The following is an 11,519-nucleotide window of genomic DNA, read 5'->3' as shown; positions in this document are numbered from 1 at the left end:
GCATGGAATGACTCAGCAGTATCAAGGGCACAGAGCTCTTAGGAAAAACATAAGTGACTGAAATGGAAGAGCTGCACAGCTGGGAGCCCCTAGAAGGTTTTTCATTGTCAGTTCATCCAAAGCAAGCTCCTCCCACTTCCACTGAACCATTTATAATGCAAGCAGAAGGCCCCTTCCCCCAGCTTCCTAAGACAAAAGAAAGTGTTGGTCATCCACTCTCCAGCCAGGTTGGCTACTAGAGAAGACATGTGAGAAAGAGGATCAGCAGCAAGAAATTGCCCCAAAGAGATGTTTTGAAATAGGCTGTGTATATACATAGACACACACACACACACACACACAGGACTCCTCCAGGGGTTTGATCCGATAGCACCACCACCTTGGGGAATGAGGCTGTGTACCCAGCCCCTCACCTGGATGACTGAAGGTCTGAAGGTGTAGCACTACCTGGTTTGTTGTTCAGTTGCTCAGTTGTGTCCGACTCTGCAACCCCATGGAAGGCAGAACACCAGGCTTCCCTGTCCTCCACTATCTACCAGAACTTGTTAAAGTTCATGTCCATTGAGTAGGTGTTACCATCTAACCACCTTATCCTCTGCAACCCTCTTCTCCTTTTGCCTTCAATCTTTCCCAGCATCAAGCCTTTTTCCAATGAGTTGGCTCTCCACATCAGGTAGCCAAAGTATTGGAGCTTCAGCATCAGTCCTTCCAGTGAATATTCAGGGTTGATTTCCTTTAGGATTGACTGGTTGGATCTCCTTGCTGTCCAAGGGACTCTCCAAGAGTCTTCCCCAACACCACAGTTCAAAAGCATCAATTCTTCGGCTTTCAGCTTTCTTTATAGTCCAACTCTCACATTCATACATGACTACTGGAACACCCATAGCTTTGATTAGACAGACCTTTCTCAGCAAAGTAATGTCTCTGCTTTTTAATGTGCTGCTTAGGTTTGTCATAGCTTTTCTTCCAGCAGCACTAACCTTCAGTTCAGTTTAGTTGCTTAGTTGTGTCTGATTCTTTGCAACCCCATGAACCGCAGCACAGCAGCCTCCCTGTCCGTCACCAACTCCCGGAGTTTGCCCAAACTCATGTCCATTGAGTCGGTGATGCCATCAAATCATCTCCTCCTCTGTCGTCCCCTTCTCTTCCTGCCCTCAATCTTTCCCAGCATCAGGGTCTTTTCAAATGAGTCAGCTATCCGCATAGGTGGCCAAAGTATTGGAGTTTCAGCTTCAACATCAGTCCTAACAATGAACACCCAGGACTGACCTCCTTTAGGATGGACTGGTTGGATCTCCTTGCAGTCCAAGGGACTCTTAAGAGTCTTCTCTAACACCACAGTTCAAAAGCATCAATTCTTTGGCACTCAGCTTTCTTTATAGTCTAGCTCTCACATCCATACATGACTACTGGAAAAACCATAGCCTTGACTAGAGGGACCTTTTTTGACAAGGTAATGTCTCTGCTTTTTAATATGCTGTCTAGGTTGGTCATAACTTTTCTTCCAAGGAGTAAGCATCTTTTAATTTCATAGCTGCAAACACCACCTGCAGTGATTTTGGAGCCCTAAAATATTAAGTCTCTCACTGTTTCCATTGATTCTCCATCTATTTGCCATGAAGTGATGGGACTGGATGCTATGGTCTTGGTTTTCTGAATGTTGAGTAATAAGCCAACTTTTTCACTCTCCTCTTCCACATTCATCAAGAAGCCTTTTAGTTCTTCCTCACTTTCTGCCATAAGGGTGGTGTCATCTGCATATCTGAGGTTATTGATATTTCTCCCGGCAATCTTGATTCCAGCGTTTCTCTTGATGTACTCTGCATATAAGTTAATTAAGCAGGGTGACAATATACAACCTTGAAGTACTCCTTCTCCTACTTGGAAACAGTCTATTGTTCAATGTCCAACTGTTGCTTCCTGACCTGCATACAAGTTTCTCAAGAGGCAGGTCAGATAGTTTGGTATTCCCATCTCTTTCAGAATTTTCCACAGTTTATTGTGATCCATATAGTCAAATGCTTTGGCATAGTCAACAAAGCAGTAGTAGACGTTTTTCTGAAACTCTCTTGCTTTTTCGATGATCCAATGCATGTTGGCAATTTGATCTCTGGTTCCTCTGCCTTTTCTAAATCCAGCTTGAACATCTGGAAGTTCACGGTTAGCGTACTGTTGAGTCTGGCTTGGAGAATTTTGAGCCTTATTTTGCTAGCGTGTGAGGTGAGTGCAATTGTGTGGTAGTTTGAGCATTCTTTGGCATTGCCTTTCCTAGGGATTGGAATGAAAACTGAGCTTTTCCAGTCCCATGGCCACGGCTGAGTTTTCCAAATTTGCTGGCATATTGAGTGCAGCACTTTCACAGCATCATCTTTTAGGATTTGAAATAGCTCAACTGGAATCCCATCACCTCCACTAGCTTTGTTCATAGTGATTCTTCCTAAGGCCCACTTGACTTCACATTCCAGGATGTCTGGCTCTAGGTGAGTGATCACACCATGTGATTATCTGAGTTCTGAAGATCTTTTTGTACAGTTCTTTTAATATCTTCTTAATGTCCTTGCCACCTCTTCTTAATATCTTCTGCTTCTGTTAGGTCCATACCACTTCTGTCCTTTATTGAGCCTATCTTTGTGTGAAATGTTCCCTTGGTATCTCTAATTCTCTTGAAGAGATCTCTAGTCTTTCCCATTCTATTGTTTTCCTCTATTTATTTGCACTGATCACTGAGGAAGGCTTTCTTATATCTCCTTGCTATTCTTTGGAACTCTGCATTCAAATAGGTATATCTTTCCTTTTCTCCTTTGCTTTTCACTTCTCTTCTTTTCACAGGTATTTGTAAGGCCTCCTCAGACAAACATTTTTCTTTTTTGCATTTCTTTTTCTTGGGGATGGTCTTGTTCCCTTCTCCTGTACAGTGTCACAAACCTCTGTCCATAGTTCATTAGGCACTCTGTCTATCAGATCTAGTCCCTTAAATGTATTTCTCACTTCCACTGTATAATCATAAGGGATTTGATTTAGGTCATACTTGAATGGTCTAGTGGTTTTCCCCACTTTCTTAAATTTAAGTCTGAATTTAGCAATAAGGAGTTCATGATCTGAGCCATAGTCAGCTCCCGGTCTTGTTTTTGCTGATTGTATAGAGCTTCTCCATCTTCAGCTGCAAAGAATATAATCAGTCTTACTTCGGTGTTGGCCATCTGGTGACATCCATGTGTAGAGTCTTCACCTGAAGACTCTTGTTGGAAGATCTCTTGTTGGAAGAGGGTGTTTGCTATGACCAGTGTGTTCTCTTGGCAAAACTCTATTGGCCTTTGCCCTGCCTCATTCAGTATTCCAAGACCAAATTTGCCTGTTACTCCAGGTGTTTCTTGACTTCCTACTTTTGCATTCCAGTCCACTATAATGAAAAAGACATCTTTTTTGGGTGTTAGTTCTAAAAGATCTTGTAAGTCTTCATAGAACTGTTTGACTTCAGCTTCTTCAGTGTTACTGGTCAGGGTATAGACTTGGATTACCATGATATTGAATGGTTTTCCCTGGAAATGAACAGAGATCATTCTGTTGTTTTGGAAGATAACCTTACACTGCCTTTATTCAGGGCATCCTACTTGGGTGTTGCAAACTTTTTACTTGACATTGCTATTATCTTTGGGTCTCAGTGGTCTATGTCAACCTCTGTTTCCATTTTCATTGCCTTTCTCAACTTCAGCCATTCTGATGTTCAATGATGGAAATGGTCATTTTCTTGGAAACTGGAATTTTCAGATTACATTTGAGAGCTGTCATTTTACTGAAAGAGGCTTTGCCGCTCAATGAGGGCTCAGAGAATTTAGTTGGGTTTCTTTGATGCACGTATGAAAATGGTCATCCCTTTGGCCTGGTAATTAGATGTTTTTGGTGATTACTTTCTAGATCGGTGTTGGTGCTCATAGTTCTCAGGAAGGGAAGCTGCTGACCCTCCATCCTGTACTCTGAATGACAGAGTTTGGCAAGTAGTGCTTCTCAGGTGGCTCAGTGGTTAAGAATCCGCCTGCCAATGCAGGAGATGCGGGTTCAATCCCTGGGTCAGGGAGATGCCCTGTAGAAGCGGGTGGCAACCCACACCAGTATTCTTGCCTAGAAAATCCCATAGACAGAGCAGCCTGGCAGGCTACAGTCCAGGGGGTCACAAAGAGTCAGACATGACTGAGAGACTGAGCACATACAGTGCAAGACCCAGTAGTCCATATGCACAATTTTTATATTTTTTTCTGTAATCATTTACTAAGGTGAGCCCCACAAATCAGAGGTAAAGATATACAATTTTGTTGAGAAAGAAATGTAAAATGAGTTCATAATATGAGATATGCATTGTAACTTCCTTTTTGAGATTCAGTTTCCAAACATTCCTGAAACCAGTAACAGTCAATATTCCAGATTTATTAAAGCTGGGAGATGTAGAGGGGAAACATGTGCATACATGAAGTGCACAAATTTTTAAATTCTACTTCTTCATCAATGTATACACTTCTAAAATAGGCCATATAACATATATTTGATCCATTACTAAAGTGCTTTACTTCACTTTGAAGCAACATCTCTTGGGAAATGTCACAGCTTCTTTAAAAATATTTTTCATGTACCGTAGCTGGGAATCCTTCCAAACTACTCTGCTCACCTATAATCCACACCTGTTCTGTAAACAACTATGACAGTTTGCTTGGAACATAAGCATCAACTTGAATTCTAAAGTGACCTCAGGTGATTTCTTCATCAGAAAGGGAAAATATCAAACCTATTACAATAGTAATAGAACTTATACAAAGTTATTTTACTTATGGAAGAGAAAAACACTGCCTTAGATTAAAAAATTTCTTTTAGTGGCAAATAAATTTAGTTTAAGACTTTTTAATAGAATCCTAAAGTAAGAATTCAGAGTTAATTATTCCTATCAAAAAATCACTGTGCAGTTCACTGAAGATTCTTGCCATAATTTAATAGGTGCAGCTCCTATCAAACTTAAAATATTACTTAAGATATAAAACTGAAGATAAGATAGAATTCCATCTACATGAACTCTAGAAAGAATAAATATGAATAAATCTGATCTATGGTGAAGCACTGTCAAGCACATCAGTGGTTGTCTGGCTTTGAGAATAGATGTATAGGGAATAATTGCTTGAATCTATTCGCCACTTCCACTGTATAATCATAAGGGATTTGACTTAGGTCATACCTGAGTGGTCTAATGGCTTTCCCTACTTTCTTCAATTTAAGTCTGAATAAGGCATTCATAAGCTGAGCCACAGTCAGCTCCCAGTCTTATTTTTGCTGACTAAATAGAGTGTCTCCATCTTTGGCTGCAAAGAATATAATCAATCTGATTTCAGTATTGACCATCTGGTGATGTCCATGTGTAGAGTCTTCTTCTGTGTTGTTGGAAGAGGGTGTTTGCTATGAGCAGTTGCATTCTCTTGGCAGAACTCTATTAGCCTTTGTCCTGCTTCATTCTGTACTCCAAGGCCAAATTTGCCTGTTACTCAGGTATTTCTTGACTTCCTACTGTTGCATTCCAGTCCCCTATAATGAAACGGACATCTTTTTTGGGTGTTAGTTCTAGAAGGTCTTCATAGAACCATTCAGCTTCAGCTTCTTCAGCATTAGTGGTCAGGGCATAGACTTGGATTACTGTGATATTGAATGGTTTGCCTTGGAGATGAACAGAGATCATTCTGTTGCTTTTGAGATTTGCATCCAAGTACTGCATTTCGGACTCTTTTGTTGACTATGATGGCTACTCCATTTCTTCTAAGGGATTCTTGCCCACGGTAGTAGATATAATGGTCATCTGAGTTAAATTCACTCATTTTAGTGCATTTTAGTTTGCTGATTCCTAAAATGTCAATGTTCATTCTTGACATCTCCTGTCTGTTCACATCCAATTTGCCTTCATTCATGGATCTTGATTCATGCCTGGGATCTTTTGAGGGAGGTCACCATTATCTTCATTACTCCACCATAGTTTGGCCCCAGGTAAATAGCAGGGAGGGAACACATCCCAACCCATCAACAGAAAATTGATTTAAAGATTTACAGAGCATGGCCCTGCCCATCAGAACAAGACCCAGTATCCCTTTCAGTCAGTCTATCCCATCAGGAAGCTTTCATAAGCCTCTTATCCTTCTCCATCAGAGGGCAGACGGACTGAAAACCACAATCACAGAAAACTAACCAATCTGATCACATGGACCACAGCCTTGTCTAACTCAAAGAAACTATATGACATGCTGCATAGGGCCACCCAAGACGGACAGGTCATGGTGGAGAGTTCTAACAAAATGTGGTCCACTGGAGAAGAGAATGGCAAACCACTTCGGTAATCCTGCCTTGAGAACCCCATAAACAGTATGAAAAGGCAAAAAGATAAGACACTTAAAGAAGAACTCCCCAGGTTGGTAGGTGCCTAATATTCTACTGGAGATCAGAGGAGAAATAACTCCAGAAAGAATTAAGAGATGGAGCCAAAGCAAAAACAACACCCAGTTGTGGATGTGACTGGTGATGGAAGTAAGGTCTGATGCTGTAAAGAGCAATATTGCATAGGAACCTGGAATGTTAGGTCCATGAGTCAAGGGAAATTGGAAGTGATCAAACAGGAGATGGCAAGAGTGAACATTGACATTTTAGGAATCAGTGAACTAAAATGCACTAAAATGGGTGAATTTAACTCAGATGACCATTATATCTACTACTGTGGGCAAGAATCCCTTAGAAGAAATAGAGTAGCCATCATAGTCAACAAAAGAGTCCGAAATGCAGTACTTGGATGCAATCTCAAAAGCAACAGAATGATCTCTGTTCATCTCCAAGGCAAGCCATTCAATATCACAGTAATCCAAGTCTATGCCCTGACCACTAATGCTGAAGCTGAAGTTGAACGGTTCTATGAAGACCTTCTAGAACCAACACCCAAAAAAGATGTCCGTTTCATTATAGGGGACTGGAATGCAACAGTAGAAAGTCAAGAAATACCTGAGTAACAGGCAAATTTGGCCTTGGAGTACAGAATGAAGCAGGACAAAGGCTAATAGAGTTCTGCCAAGAGAATGCAACTGCTCATAGCAAACACCCTCTTCCAACAACACAGAAGAAGACTCTACACATGGACAGCACCAGATGTCAATACTGAAATCAGATTGATTATATTCTTTGCAGCCAAAGATGGAGAAGCTCTATATAGTCAGCAAAAACAAGACTGGGAGCTGACTGTGGCTCAGATCATGAATGCCTTATTGCCAAATTCAGACTTAAATTGAAGAAAGTAGGGAAAACCACTAGACCGGTCATTCAGGTATGACTTAAATCAAATCCCTAACAATTATACAGTGGAAGTGAGAAATATATTTAAGGGACTAGATCTGATAGACAGAGTGCCTGATGAACTATGGATGGAGGTTTGCGACACTGCACAGGAGAAGGGAGCAAGACATTTCCCAAGAAAAAGAAGTGCAAAAAAGAAAAATGTTTGTCTGAGGAGGCCTTACAAATACCTGTGAAAAGAAGAGAAGTGAAAAGCAAAGGAGAAAAGGAAAGATATAAGCATCTGAATGCACAGTTCCAAAGAATAGCAAGAAGATATAAGAAAGCCTTCCTCAGTGATCAGTGCAAAGAAATAGAGGAAAACAATAGAATAGGAAAGACTAGAGATCTCTTCAAGAAAATTAGAGATACCAAGAGAACATTTCATGCAAAGATAGGCTCAATAAAGGACAGAAGTGGTATGGACCTAACAGAAGCAGAAGATATTAAGAAGAGGTGGCAAGAATACACAGAAGAACTGTACAGAAAAGATCTTCATGACCCAGATAATCACGATGGTGTGATCACTGACCTAGAGCCAGACATCCTGGAATGTGAAGTCAAGTGGGCCTTAGGAAGAATCACTATGAACAAAGTTAGTGGAGGTGATGGGATTCCAGTTGAGCTATTTCAAATCCTAAAAGATGATGCTGTGAAAGTGCTGCACTCAATATGCCAGCAAATTTGGAAAACTCAGCCGTGGCCATGGGACTGGAAAAGCTCAGTTTTCATTCCAATCCCTAGGAACGGCAATGCCAAAGAATGCTCAAACTACCGCACAATTGCACTCACCTCACACGCTAGCAAAATAAGGCTCAAAATTCTCCAAGCCAGACTCAACAGTACGCTAACCGTGAACTTCCAGATGTTCAAGCTGGATTTAGAAAAGGCAGAGGAACCAGAGATCAAATTGCCAACATGCACTGTATCATCGAAAAAACAAGAGAGTTTCAGAAAAACATCTGCTGCTCCTGCTAAGTCACTTCAGTCGTGTCCAACTCTGTCTACTTCTGCTTTATTGACTATGCCAAAGCCTTTGACTATATGGATCACAGCAAACTGTGGAAAATTCTTAAAGAGATGGGAATACCAGACCACTTGACTTGCCTCCTGAGAAATCTGCATGTAGGACAAGAAGCAACAGTTAGAACTGGACATGGAACAACAGACTGATTCCAAATTGGAAAGGGACTATGTATATTGTCACCCTGCTTATTTAACTTATATGCAGAATACATCATAAGAAATACTGGGCTGGATAAAGAACATGCTGTGATCAATTTTGTTAGGAGAAATATCAATAACCTCAGATATGCAAATGACACCACCCTTATGGCAGAAAGCAAAGAGGAACTAAAGCCTCTTGATGAAAGTGAAAAAGGAGAGTGAAGAAGTTGGCTTAAAACTTAACATTCAGAAAACGAAGATCATGGCATCTTGTTCCATTGCTTTGTGGCAAATAGATGGGGAAACAGTGAGAGACTTTATTTTTTAGGGCTCCAAAATCACTGCAGACGATGACTGCAGCCATGAAATTAAAAGACGCTTACTCCTTGGAAGAAAAGTTATGACCAACCTAGACAGAGCATATTTAAAAGCAGAGGCATTACTTTGCTAACAAATTTCCATCTAGACAAAGCTTTGGTTTTTCCAGTAGTCATGTATGGATGTGAGAGCTGGATTATTAAGAAAGCTGAGCATCGAAGAATTGATGCTTTTGAACTGTGGTGTTAAGAAGACTCTTGAGAGTCCCTTGGCCTGCAAGGAGATTCAACCAGTCCATCCTAAAGAAAATCAGTCCTGAATATTCATTGGAAGGACTGATGCTGAAGCTGAAGCTCCAGTACTTTGGCCACCTGATGTGAAGAACTAACTCATTGGAAAAGATCCTGATGCTGGGAAAGATTGAGGGCAGGAGGAGAAGGGGACAACAGAGGATGAGATGGTTGGATGGCATCACCAACTCAATGTACATGAGCTTGAATAAGCTCTGGGAGTTGGTGATGGACAAGGAAACCTGGCATGCTGCAGTCTATGGGGTCACAAAGAGTCAGACACAACTGAGCAACTAAACTGAACTGAACTGTAAGAAATAATGGGGAGGGGCCCAAGTGAACTGTTGGGGGTGATAAAAAGAAGTGTTCTGTATCTTCACTGCAGTGACAGTTCCATAAGTGCATACATTTGTCAAAATCCACTGAATATTAGAAGGGGTACATTTTATTAAATCTGAATTAGGCTTCATAAAAATAACCCTCCCTCCAAAGAACAAAACAAAGATATACACAATATTAAACCAAGATATATCTCTGACTTAATTTTGAGAATCATACATGAAATCTTTAATATCTCCCCAAATTCTCCATATTTATTATTTTTATTTCTCTTTTCTGCCATGCTCCATTACTGACCTCTACTGAGCATTAAGTAGATTTTACAAAAAAATTTAGAAGTCTTTTCTTAATAGATTTCCTTCCTACTAATTAACCATTCCCTTTCCTGGTGATCTTCTCTACCCAGGGATCAAACCCAGGTCTCCTGCATTGCAGGCAGATTCTTTACTTGTCTGAGTAATCAGGGAAGCCCCTACTCATTACTATTTCTTCACAAATATATGTGCTTATTAAAACTATTTTATCTAACTAATATGGTTCTATTAGAATCTCTAGTAGAGCAACTTGCAAGGTCAGGGTAACCATGTGTCCACTGGAAGTACCTAGTGGATTTCAAACTTATTTGCCTTGGGGTGGAGTCTATCCAAATCATTCTCATCTCTTCCCAAAGAGCTTTACTTTTTTATTATATTTTTAAAATATATTTCCTGTCTTCAAAAACACTAGATCTGTATTAGTTTCCAAGTATGGTTTTAGCAAGTTACCACAAAGTCAATGGGTCAACACAAGACAAATTTATAACTTTACAGTCCTGGAGGTCAGAGGTCAGAAAGGAATTTTGCTGTGTTAAAGTCCACATGTTAGCAGGGCCATATTTATTCATGGCAGCTCTAGGGCAGAATCTGGATTTTTGCCTTCTCTGGTTTCTAGAGTCCCCCTGGCTTGTGGCCCCTTCTTGCATATTCAAAGAGTATTACTCTAAGGAATTCCCTGATGGTCCAGTGTTTAGGACTCTGCACTTATACTGCTGAGGGCCTGGGTTCAATCCCTAGTTGGGGAAGTAAGACCCTGCAAGTCACACAGTGTAGCAAAAAAAAAAAAAAAGTCATCAGTCCAACCTTCACTTCCATCATAACATGTCCTTCTCCTGCTCCAATCTCTGTGATTACTCTGGTACCCTCCAAATGACGCAGGATATTCATCCTATCTCGACATCCTTTACTTACTCACATCTGCAAAGTGCCTTCCTTTGTATAAGGTATCATACTCGTAGGTTTGGAGGGTTAGGGCATGAACAACTTTGGGAGACGATTTCACTTCCCACAGTATCCAGAAGCAATTGGTTATAAATTGCCCTCTTAAAAACCAAAAGAACTCAAAAACAAACAGCCCAACCTAGTCTGCAGTGGAGGAACTCAGGCATGAACTTTGGCTCTGGTCCTGTTAGTGGAAGACCAGCTGGCCTTATTATAACCACTTCCTTACTTGCTCAGGTGTGTGAAGAGCATGTACGGTAAAAAAAATTTCTATTTTCTCAAAATTAGATTTTAAAAATAGACTTAGTTCAAATAGTGTTTTTTTTTTTTAACCAAAGCCTGAAGAATCTCCCATAATTTTTTAACTTGATGCCAAGATCAACAAGGCATCTCTTTGTAGCAATCACTGCTATCCTTTCATATTTTGTAAGGCTTTCTACTGGAATGTTAGTATACCTTTCCTCTCTGATGATCAAATGAATAAAAGCTGTTTTGTAGCAAAAAAGAAAAAAAAAAATTTAATAGTGGGTCAAAAGTTTGACTAGACATGTCTCCATGTAAGATATGCAACTGACCAACAAGCTTATGAAAAGATGCTCATCATCATTCAGTTCAGTTCTGTTCAGTCGCTCAGTCGTGTCCTACTCTTTTCAACCCATGGACTGCAGCACGCCAGGCTTCCCTGTCCATCACCAACTCCAAGAGCTTGCTCACACTCATATCCATCGAGTTGGTGATGACATCCAACCATCTCATCCTCTATCACCCCCTTCTCCTCCCGCCTTCAATCTTTCCCAGCCTCAGTGTC

General features: G+C 40.6%; 1 non-coding gene across 1 annotated transcript; it reads left to right on the top strand.

The window, feature by feature from the left end:
• The first annotated feature begins 10,442 nt into the window (after positions 1–10,442).
• TRNAI-UAU (transfer RNA isoleucine (anticodon UAU)) lies at positions 10,443–10,515 on the top strand. Its single transcript has one exon. It is a non-coding gene; the product is annotated as a tRNA-Ile (tRNA).
• Positions 10,516–11,519: the final 1,004 nt, after the last annotated feature.

The sequence above is a fragment of the Bos indicus genome, chromosome 14 (assembly GCF_029378745.1).
Source record: "Bos indicus isolate NIAB-ARS_2022 breed Sahiwal x Tharparkar chromosome 14, NIAB-ARS_B.indTharparkar_mat_pri_1.0, whole genome shotgun sequence".
Classification (NCBI taxonomy): domain Eukaryota; kingdom Metazoa; phylum Chordata; class Mammalia; order Artiodactyla; family Bovidae; genus Bos; species Bos indicus.
Note: the sequence above shows the minus strand (reverse complement) of the source record. Positions and strands in the feature narration are given on the sequence as shown.